The 11,289-nt window shown below is 42.6% G+C and overlaps 1 long non-coding RNA gene across 2 annotated transcripts; it reads right to left on the bottom strand.

Annotated features, from left to right (window-relative positions):
* Positions 1-9,600: 9,600 nt before the first annotated feature.
* Positions 9,601-11,283, bottom strand: LOC123180151 (uncharacterized). Of its 2 annotated transcripts, XR_006490730.1 has the most exons (3): positions 10,890-11,255; positions 10,573-10,630; positions 9,601-10,478 (listed from the first exon to the last, which is right to left on the bottom strand). It is a non-coding gene; the product is annotated as an uncharacterized lncRNA (long non-coding RNA). The 2 variants fall into 2 exon arrangements; XR_006490731.1 differs by having other exon boundaries at positions 9,601-10,630; positions 10,890-11,283.
* Positions 11,284-11,289: the final 6 nt, after the last annotated feature.

The following is an 11,289-nucleotide window of genomic DNA, read 5'->3' as shown; positions in this document are numbered from 1 at the left end:
TATGTCGTGTACAAGGGTAAGGTTCCCGGAGTCTACCACGACTGGGAGGAGTGTCGGAGACAGGTTCACCGATTCAACGGTAACAGTTACAAAGGGTACGCCACTAGGGTCGAGGCCGAATCTAGATACGCCCGCTATCTAGCGGGAGAGGGGAGGGAGCGTTGGAGGAACCGGATGAAGACGAGTTTCATCGTGATGATGCTCATCGTGATGACCGCAGCTCTCTTCTATGTGATGGTAGTTTAGATGATCGATATCGACTTGTAATGTGAAGACAAACTCGCGGTCTCGAGACTTGTAATATAATGTTCTATCTTTGTTCGGTCTTTTCAATTCGGAGACTAATATGATGAATTGTATTCGGAGACTAAAATGATGAATTGTATAATCTTCTATTGTATTCGATGAATCTGTTGTTGATGTGTGCTGTCTATATTTTGTCCAATTATACATTTTGTAACCTGTGCAAAAAACAGAAAATAAAAAAATAAAAAAAACCTAATATTCATACTAATGGCGCATCACATCACAGTGCGCCATTAGTATGCCAGAGCATACTAATGGCGTATCACTAAACAGTGCGCCATTAGTATGCCGAAGTTACTAATGGCGCATCCCGTTGCTGTGCGCCATTAGTATGCCAAAGCACCTGGGTATAGATGGCACCCTGGGAGGCATACTAATGGCGCACTGCTGTATATACTAATGGCGCATCTGTGGTGCGCCATTAGTATACCAGATACTAATGGCGCACCAGTGGTGCGCCATTAGTAAAATATACTAATGGCGCACCACTAATGCGCCATTAATGGCCAGATTAGGTGCGCCATTAGTAGGCCTTTTCCTAGTAGTGGTAACTGGGTGGCTATAAAGGTACACTACAGGTATCTCCGAAAGTGGCTGTTGGGTTGGTACGAATCGAGACTGGGATTTGTCACTCCGTATGACGGAGAGGTATCTCTGGGCCCACTCGGTAATGCATCATCATAATGAGCTCAATGTGACTAATGAGTTAGCCACGGGATCATGCGTTACAGAACGAGTAAAGAGACTTGCCGGTAACGAGATTGAACGAGGTATTGGGATACCGACGATCGAATCTCGGGCAAGTAACTTACCGATAGACAAAGGGAATTGTATACGGGATTGATTGAATCCCCGACATCGTGGTTCATCCGATGAGATCATCGTGGAACATGTGGGAGCCAATATGGGTATCCAGATCCCGCTATTGGTTATTGGCCGGAGAGGTGTCTCGGTCATGTCTGCATGGTTCCCGAACCCGTAGGGTCTACACACTTAAGGTTCGGTGACGCTAGAGTTGTTATGGGAAATAGTATGTGGTTACCGAAGGTTGTTTGGAGTCCCGGATGAGATCCCGGACATCACGAGGAGTTCTGGAATGGTCCGGCGGTGAAGATCGATATATTGGACGAAGGGTATTGGAGTCCGGAAGTGTTCCGGGGGTACCAGGCTATGGCCAGCATGACCGAAAGCTGTTTCGGGAGCCCCGGCAAGTGTTGGAGGGCCTCATGGGCCAAAGGGGAAGGGGCAAACCAGCCCACTAAGGGGTGGTGCGCCCCCCACACCCTTTCCCACGTTACTTGGGGAGGTGGGGCGCCTCCACCTGGCTTGGGAGGCAAGCCTCCACCTGCTTGGCTTGGGGGGCAAGTCTCCCTAGGATTTTCCCTAGGGAGATCCAATCTGCTTGGCCGCCGCCCCCTAGGGGAAACCCTAGGGAGCCTCCCCCTCTCCCCTTGCCCCTATATATAGTGGAGGGGTGGGAGGGCAGCCGCACCTCTTCCCTGGCGCAGCCCTCCCTCCTCATACACCTCCTCCTCCTCCTCTGTAGTGCTTAGCGAAGCTCTGCCGGAGAACCACGAGCTCCATTGCCACCACGTCGTCGTGCTGCTGGAGTTCTCCCTCAACTTCTCCTCTCCCCTTGCTGGATCAAGAAGGAGGAGACGTCCCCGGGCTGTACGTGTGTTGAACGCGGAGGCGCCGCCCGTTTGGCGCTAGATCGGTTCTTCTGCGATTTGAATCGCTTCGAGTACGACTCCATCAACCGCGTTCTTGTAACGCTTCCGCTTAGCGATCTTCAAGGGTATGAAGATGCACTCCCTCTCTCTCGTTGCTAGCATCTCCTAGATTGATCTTGGTGACACGTAGGAAAATTTTGAATTATTGCTACGTTCCCCAACAGCTCCCAGCGGCCGACGACGACAACGGCTAGCAGTTAACCACGCATCACGTAGTGGACAGCCACGTGAGGGGGAAGGCCCTCTCGGTGGTGAACACGAATGATCCGGTCTCGGTGGAGAGCTCCATCCAAACTATGGAGCAGTTCCTTGCCGAGGACAAGTACCGAGTGGTCGGCTTCGACCTCGAGTACACCATTGGTCATGCCGGGCACGATCAGAAGGTTGTCGTCGCCCAGTTGTGCGTGCGACATGGTGTCCACGTCTACCACTACCATCTTGCCACAAGGCCTTGCAAGCGTTTCTCCAGGTTTATCAACAGCCCCGACTACAGTTTGCTACGGTGGACACCACCAACAATCTGAAAGCGCTCAAGGTTTCGGACTTGAAATGCCCGAATCTTGTCAACATCCAACACCACTACAAGGTCTGGGGCAGCGACATAAGCAAACTGAACTCCCTGGTTGACCTCGCCTCGGCCATCATCGACCCTTACTACATGAAGATGAAGAATGAGAGCAATAAGGACAAGAACGCCTGGCACAGTGTCTGGGATGAGAGACTGGATGAACAACATGTCAAGTACGCGGCCATGGACGCGTACACAAGCTACGAGATGTACAGGCGGATTGTTTACATGAGGAAGTGTCTTCTTGCTGCCCTAAACGAGGGATCGAGCCATAGAGTAGTGGCGGGAGCGTCACAAGAAGTAGATGACTTGACGATCGTTTCTCCTACTTTAGAATGCATGCAATTGTTTATTGAGGTGTGTACGAATGATCTGTATAGTCACTTATGTAATTGGATGTTTATTTCAGTTATATATATATATATATATATATATATATATACATAAACACTATTCTGATCACGGGATCAGAATAATATTCTGATCACAACCTGAACTGCCTGAGTAACGCGCTTGAACTTCCCTCTGTACGAACCCGACCTTCAGGCTATCTTCGCAACCGTGGCTTCCCTCTGTACGTCCCCGGGCTGTACGTGTGTTGAACGCGGAGGCGCCGTCCGTTTGGCGCTAGATCGGATCTTCCGTGATTTGAATCGCTACGAGTACGACTCCATCAACCGCGTTCTTATAACGCTTCCGCTTAGCGATCTTCAAGGGTATGAAGATGCACTCCCTCTCTCTCGTTGCTAGCATCTCCTAGATTGATCTTGGTGACACGTAGGAAAATTTTGAATTATTGCTACGTTCCCCAACAGTGGTATCATGAGCTAGGTCTATGCGTAGATTCTATGCACGAGTAGAACACAAAGTAGTTGTGGGCGATGATTTGTTCAATTTGCTTACCGTTACTAGTCTTATCTTGATTCGGTGGCATTGTGGGATGAAGCGGCCCGGACCGACCTTACACGTACACTTACGTGAGACAGGTTCCACCGACTGACATGCACTTGATGCATAAGGTGGCTAGCGGGTGTCTGTCTCTCCCACTTTAGTCGGATCGGATTCGATGAAGAGGGTCCTTATCAAGGGTAAATAGCAATTGGCATATCACCATTGTGGCTTTTGTGTAGGTAAGAAACGTTCTTGCTAGAAACCCATAGCAGCCACGTAAAACATGCAACAACAATTAGAGGACGTCTAACTTGTTTTTGCAGGGTATGCTATGTGATGTGATATGGCCAAAAGGATGTGATGAATTATATATGTGATGTATGAGATTGATCATGTTCTTGTAATAGGAATCACGACTTGCATGTCGATGAGTATGACAACCGGCAGGAGCCATAAGAGTTGTCTTAATTTATTGTATGACCTGCGTGTCAATGAAAAACGCCATGTAATTACATTACTTTATTGCTAACCGTTAGCCATAGTAGTAGAAGTAATAGTTGGCGAGACAACTTCATGAAGACACGATGATGGATATCATGGTGTCATGTCGGTGACGAAGGTGATCATGCCGCGCCTTGAAGATGGAGATCAAAGGCGCAAGATGATATTGGCCATATCATGTCACTTTATGATTTGCATGTGATGTTTGTCATGTTTACATCTTATTTTCTTAGAATGACGGTAGCATAAATAAGATGATCCCTCACTAAAATTTCAAGAGACGTGTTCCCCCTAACTGTGCACCGTTGCGAAGGTTCGTTGTTTCGAAGCACCACGTGATGATCGGGTGTGATAGATTCTAACGTTCGCATACAACGGGTGTAAGCCAGATTTACACATGCGAAACACTTAGGTTGACTTGACGAGCCTAGCATGTACAGACATGGCCTTGGAACACAAGAGACCGAAAGGTCGAACATGAGTCGTATAGTAGATACGATCAACATGGAGATGTTCACCGATGATGACTAGTCCGTCTCACGTGATGATCGGACACGGCCTAGTTGCCTCGGATCATGTATCACTTAGATGACTAGAGGGATGTCTATCTGAGTGGGAGTTCATTAAATAATCAGATGAACTTAATTGTCATGAACATAGTCAAAAGGTCTTTGCAAATTATGTCATAGCTTACGCTTCAGTTCTACTGTTTAAGATATGTTCCTAGAGAATATTTAGTAGAAAGTTGACAGTAGCAATTATGTGGACTGGGTCCGTATACTGAGGATCGTCCTCATTGCTGCACAGAAGGCTTATGTCCTTAATGCACCGCTCGGTGTGCTGAACCTCGAGCGTCGTCTGTAGATGTTACGAAACATCTGACATACACGTTTTGATGACTACGTGATAGTTCAGTGTGTGATGCTAACGGTTTAAAATTGTGGCACCAAAGACGGTTTTGAAATGTCGCAGAACATATGAGATGTTCCAAAGACTGAAATTGGGATTTCAGACTAATGCCCACGTCAAGAGGTATGAGACCTCTGACAAGTTTCTTAAGCCTGCAAACTAAGGGAGAAAAGCTCAATCGTTGAGCATGTGCTCAGATTGTCTGAGTACTACAATTACTTGAATCGAGTGGGAGTTAATCTTCCAGATGAGATAATGATGGTTCTCCATAGTCACTGCCACCAAGCTATTAGAGCTTCGTGATGAACTATAACATATCAGGGATAGACATGATGATCCTTGAGCAACTTGCGACGTTTGACACCGCGAAAGTAGAAATCAAGAAGGAGCATCAATTGTTGATGGTTAGTAAAACCACTAGTTTCTAGAAGGGCAAGGGCAAGAAGGGATACTTCATGAAACGGCAAATCAGTTGCTGCTCTAGTGAAGAAACCCAAGGTTGAACCCAAACCCGAGACTAAGTGCTTCTGAAATGAGGGGAACGGTCACTGAAGCAGAACTACCCTAGATACTTCGTAGATGAGAAGGCTGGCAAGGTCGACAGAAGTATATTGGATATACATTATATTAATGTGTACTTTACTAGTACTCCTAGTAGCACCAGGGTAGATACCGGTTCCGTTGCTAAGTGTTAGTAACTCGAAATAAAAGCTGCGGAATAAACGGAGACTAGCTAAAGGTGAGATGACGATATGTGTTGGAAGTGTTTCCAAGGTTGATGTGATCAAGCATCGCATGCTCCCTCTACCATCGAGATTGGGGTTAAACCTGAATAATAATTATTTGGTGTTTGCGTTGAGCATAGACATGATTGGATTATGTTTATCGCAATACGGTTATTCATTAAAGGAGAATAATGGTTACTCTGTCTATTTGAATAATACCTTTAATGGTCTTGCACCTAAAATGAATGGTTTATTGAATCTCGATCGTAGTGATACACATGTTCATGCCAAAAGATATAAGATAGTAATGATAGTACCACATACTTGTGGCACTGCCACTTGAGTCATATTGGTATAAAACGCATGAAGAAGCTCCATGTTGATGGATCTTTGGACTCACTTTTTTTTGAAAAGATTGAGACATGCGAACCATGTCTATTAGTATATATGCATGAAGAAAGTCCATACAGATGGATCATTTGGACTCACTTGATTTTGAATCACTTGAGACATGCAAATCATACCACATGGGCAAGATGACTGAAAGGCCTCGTTTTCAGTAAGATGGAACAAGAGAGCAACTTGTTGGAAGTAATACATTTGATGTGTGCAGTCCAATGAGTGTTGAGGCACGCAGTGGATATCGTTATGTTCTTACTTCACAGATGATTTGAGTAGATGCTGAGAATATTTACTTGATGAAACACAAGTCTGAATTATTGAAAGGTTCAAGTAATTTCAGAGTGAAGTTGAAGATCGTCGTGACAAGAGGATAAAATGTCTGTGATATGATCATAGAGATGAATATCTGAGTTACGAGTTTGGCACACAATTAAGAAATTGTGGAAATTGTTTCACGACTAATACCGCCTGGAACACCATATTGTGATGGTGTGTTCGAACATCATAACTGCACCCTATTGGAACACTCATCGGAATTGAGCAAGTAATATACCGGTGGAAAGCTGAGGTAAACACACAACTTTCCCGTTTTGATCATTTTTTCATACTCGCGACGATTTTAAAAGTTTTTCATCTCAAATTCATTCACTATAGTAGTCGAACTTCCTGCTGTTTTCATGTTGAACTTCTGTGACGTATTTTTGGTTGTAATTTTCTCATCCATTTCGTCAGTGTTACACAAATGATATTCTTTTTGTACAAACCTCTCTCACAATATTTTTTTAACTTTCTCCGACCGAGGACATGAACTTACACAAATGATATTCCTGTCGTTTTGAAGTAAATTAGAGAAATGATGAGATCATGATTTCTGCCTTCATTGCAAACGGAAATGCACTGCGTGAAGTAGTTGAACTTCTCGGGCATCTCTGTTTGAACCTCACTCTATTTTTGACGTGCTGTTTTTTGCACTGCGTGAAGTAGTTGAACTTCTGAGGCATGTCTGTTTGAACTTCACTTTGTTATTTTATTGTATTTTTCTTATACGAAACACACACCATGCAGTACGTGAACTTCTGGATGTTATCACTTTGAACTTCTATCTGGTTTGAGTGAATTATTTTAAAACACAACAAACAACATCTTTTTATGTATTTTGGACATCTAAATACACGGTGAACCTCTCTCACAAGAATTTTTGAAATTTTCCACGCCGAGCACTTGAACTTCTAGCAACCATTTTTTTCATTTATGAGTTGTTTTTAAAAGTGCAAAAAAAGGCGTTGTGTTTTTTATTTTTTGAACAGGTAAATCCTAGGTTTTAATAAACTTCGCACTTCTTTGTTATTTCAATTTGAACTTCACCTTTTTATATTTTTGAGTAAAGAATTGTATTCAATTTTTATACGGAAAAAATCGAACATGGAAATACAAGGTGAACCTCTCTCGCAAGAATTTTTGAACTTCTCCGGACACATCACTTGAACTTCTTTCAACAAACCTTTTAAGCCTTTATTTTTCTATACTTTTATTCCCACCTTGAACTTTTGTCACGTATTTTTGTTCAACCTCTCTCACAAGAATTTTTCAACTTTCTCGGGCCGAGCACTTGAACTTCTATCAACAAAACTTTAGGCTTTGCATTTTCGTTCTTTTTAATACAAAATGCACACCGTTTAGTATGTGAACTTCTGACAGTTATCAATCAGAACTTCTCTCGGTTATACAAAAATATCTAAGTTTTTTATAGACATTGAACCGCTTTACTTTTTTTATTTGAACTTCATTGTGTTTTTTAGAAATGTGAAAAATGGAGGGTTTTTTGTAAACATCCAACTTCTTCGTTATTTCAAATTGAACTTATTGGTTTTATTCTTTAGTAACTAGAAAAATCCGATTTTTCAAATCAATATCAAACTACTCCGCCTTTTCCAATTGAACTTCTTGGTTTTATTATTTAGTAACTCAAAAACCTGAGTTTTTTATATACATTGAACTACTTTGTTATTCGAAATTGAACTTCTTGGTTTTACTTTAACATTTGGGAAAATCTAAGTTTATATGAACATTAAACAACTTCATATTTTTTTAAGTTTGGACTTCTTGGTGTCATTCATTAGTAACGGGAAAAGTCCTAGTTATGTAATAATACTGAACTACTGGATTATTTAAAGTTGAACTTCTAGGTCTTATTTTTAAAAGAAGGAAAATCTGTTTTTATAAACTTTTCGAACTGCTCAGTTTTTTCAATTTGACCTTCTTGATATTTGTAATAAATATTGAACTTCTCTGTTATTTAAATTTGATACTCTAGTTTTTTTTGTTGAAATGGGAAAATACCATTTTGTGTATAATTTTTGTAACCGTCTGGCTTTTTAATTTGAACTTCTTGGTTTATTTTTATTAAAGGCGACAAAGCCAGTTTTAAAATTAACAAAGAAGTTCTCCACTATTTTAATTTGAACTTCTATTTTTTTAAACATGTGTTCAATTTTTGCCTTTTCTCATTTTTTACTGTTCACTTTAGTTACATGATGTTTTATAATGGAACATTTTTTTAAACCATGTATTCACAATGTTCACTTGTCAGCTGATATTTTTCATGTGTTCAACTCTCTTTTCTTACACACCCAAGGTGTTTTGTTTTTTTGAAAGCGCTTTTTTTTGAATTATCAGCGACATAAACTATGAAATTATCCTCCGCAGAACGTTTTAGTACACACCACACACATGGCACACACAACTGAAATATATCCTTTTTGAAATTTGCGAATTCCTGCAACCGGGCGCACACTGAACCTTTCACAAGGATAAGGCTGAACTTCCTCATTTCTACAACGCACGCCAGAACAGGAGCACACAAAGACAACCCTAGGCACATAGTGCTTGAGAATTTCCATCCCTGTGCACATGGTGCTTGAGAAGGACACTGTAGAGGCGAGGAGAAATTTTCCACCATGTGTCCCTCTACCCCAAGGTTGATTTTTTTGCAAATTATGTGTTCTTTTTACCACTCATTACCTACTAGTTTTATCTCAAAAAGTAGCAGGTTAATTATGCACATCCGTGCGAATTTTCATACATGCCGATTAGAGCAACAACAAAATTCCACCAAAAATACCACTTGTTCACTATGAAAAGAGCTCCATTTGTTCATACCGAAGTCTTCACATGTATTACAGAAAAAACAACTCGGAAAAAGCTCCATTTTCTCATGGCACTAGCACAACAGCAGCTCCTACACACATACACAAACATTTTGTATGCAAACATTTTGTACCCTGTTGAACACAATGTAAGAGAAGCAATGAATTCACCTAAAAGCTGAGACAAAATGCACCATACAAGTGCAGAATCAACAGTTAAGAAGAAACTGCTCCCCCTTTGTTCACACGAGCGAAATTGCACAGCCTGACGCAGCGAAGTTGAACAGCCTGGGAGTTGCTCACCTCTTCTTCCTTCGTGGTGAGTGATTGTTGAACTCCTTGGGTAGTCGCACATGAACTTCACACAAACCAATATATTCATAACATGAAAACCATCACACATGTACCAATAAACAAAATGGAGAACAAAATTCCTATGCATATATATTGTACAAATAATTGCCGAAGTCTTTGTGAATCAAAGGCCTACCAGAGATTTCCAAACAACAAAATGGAAGAGGGAAAAGGGGAGGCAAAAGAGATACTAGAAGATTTCTACATATATCGCCATCGACGTCCGACGTGAACCAAATATCTGAAGGCAGAAGGCATTCACCCACCATTTCCTTGCTTTAAGGAGTAGCTTCAGCATACATTTGTAGCTTGTGTAGATTCATCCACCGTTTCCTTGCTGTAAGGAGTAGCTTCAGCGTACATTTGTAACTTGTGTAGATTCATCCACCGTTTCCTTGCTGTAAGGAGTAGCTTCAGCATACATTTGTAACTGGTGAAGATTTCATCTACCGTTCCCTTGCTGTAAGGAGTAGCTTCGACATATTATTGGAGGAAAGAGGCGCGCTGACAAAGAAAGATAAGCAGTGAAAGTAACCTGCAAATTAGGCCTTAAACAATATGTCTTCCAGTTTGATGATTGCAGATATGGTGGATCATTCAAAAGTGCATAAGTAAATAAGGATAAATATATGCGTCAACATAGCAAACATGTATACATATTTTGTTTTTCATGTGGCTATAAACTCATAGTATATCGCTTTTGCTAGTTGGACCTTTCTTGCCTATTCACACAAGTCTTTGTAACCATGTTGGTATGATGCAATGGTATATAATTCTTTCATTACTTTAGTTCTTAAAAATGCGCAGGACAAAGGATAAAACAATGGAATATCAAGGTATGATCTTTCTAAAGGATGGCTACGAACTAATTGAAGCCGCACCGTTACTGAATCATGCCTATCGTGCACTATGAAACTGAACTTACGCATCAGGCGAAGCTGACCTACATAGTATAGGAAAAGAAGTCAGCGGAGTAGACAACAAGGTATAACGCTTTTCTTTTTTGCAACTGAACTGATGCATCAGCCGAAACTGACCTGCAATAATGCCATTTTCAGAGGATAACGACAAACAAATGTGATACAGTAGGGTTTTCTGCAGACAAAGAAGAGAACTTCTGTTATTCAAAAATCAAATAACACAAGTACGAAGCAAGTGGACTACTGTTTTTACTATACAAAATTGATTCATCAACTTTTGTCCTACTATTTTTTGAACGCACAAAACTAGTCAATGAACAGATTGCCCTGCTGAAAATCGACACTTTGGACTACAGCCATTTTTTTAACTGCACAGAATGGTGCTCTGCAAAATCTAAGGAAGCAGTCAGTCTAGGTGAAGAAGAACAACCGACCTACAGAGCCCGACGTCGGGCGGAGGCAATTAGAGCCAGCAGAGGCAGAGGCACTCGGAGCTGCATGTCGGAGCTGTGCTGTGGAGGCGATGGCGGCCAGGTTGGGGAGCAGGGACGGGGATCTCCATCTTGGGAGGATCTTGAGGTAAGGGAAGAAGCCGTACCGGAGTTGGAAGAGGAGATGTGGGCATCACCGATGTTGGGGCGGCAGCGGCGGCTGCACGTGGTGGCGCGGGTCGGCGGCGGCGTCGTGAGAGGAGGCCGGCATCGCGTGGCGGGAGCAGCGTCACAGCAGGAGCCTGGCGGGGCCTGGGATTGCCAGGGCGGCGGCGGCACCTGGGGTTGGCAGGGACGGTGTCGCCTGGTGTTGACTGGGGCGGTGGCGGGCAGGGCACTTGCG

This window comes from Triticum aestivum, chromosome 1D (assembly GCF_018294505.1).
Source record: "Triticum aestivum cultivar Chinese Spring chromosome 1D, IWGSC CS RefSeq v2.1, whole genome shotgun sequence".
Taxonomy (NCBI): domain Eukaryota; kingdom Viridiplantae; phylum Streptophyta; class Magnoliopsida; order Poales; family Poaceae; genus Triticum; species Triticum aestivum.
This window is presented reverse-complemented; position numbering and strand designations above follow the sequence as displayed.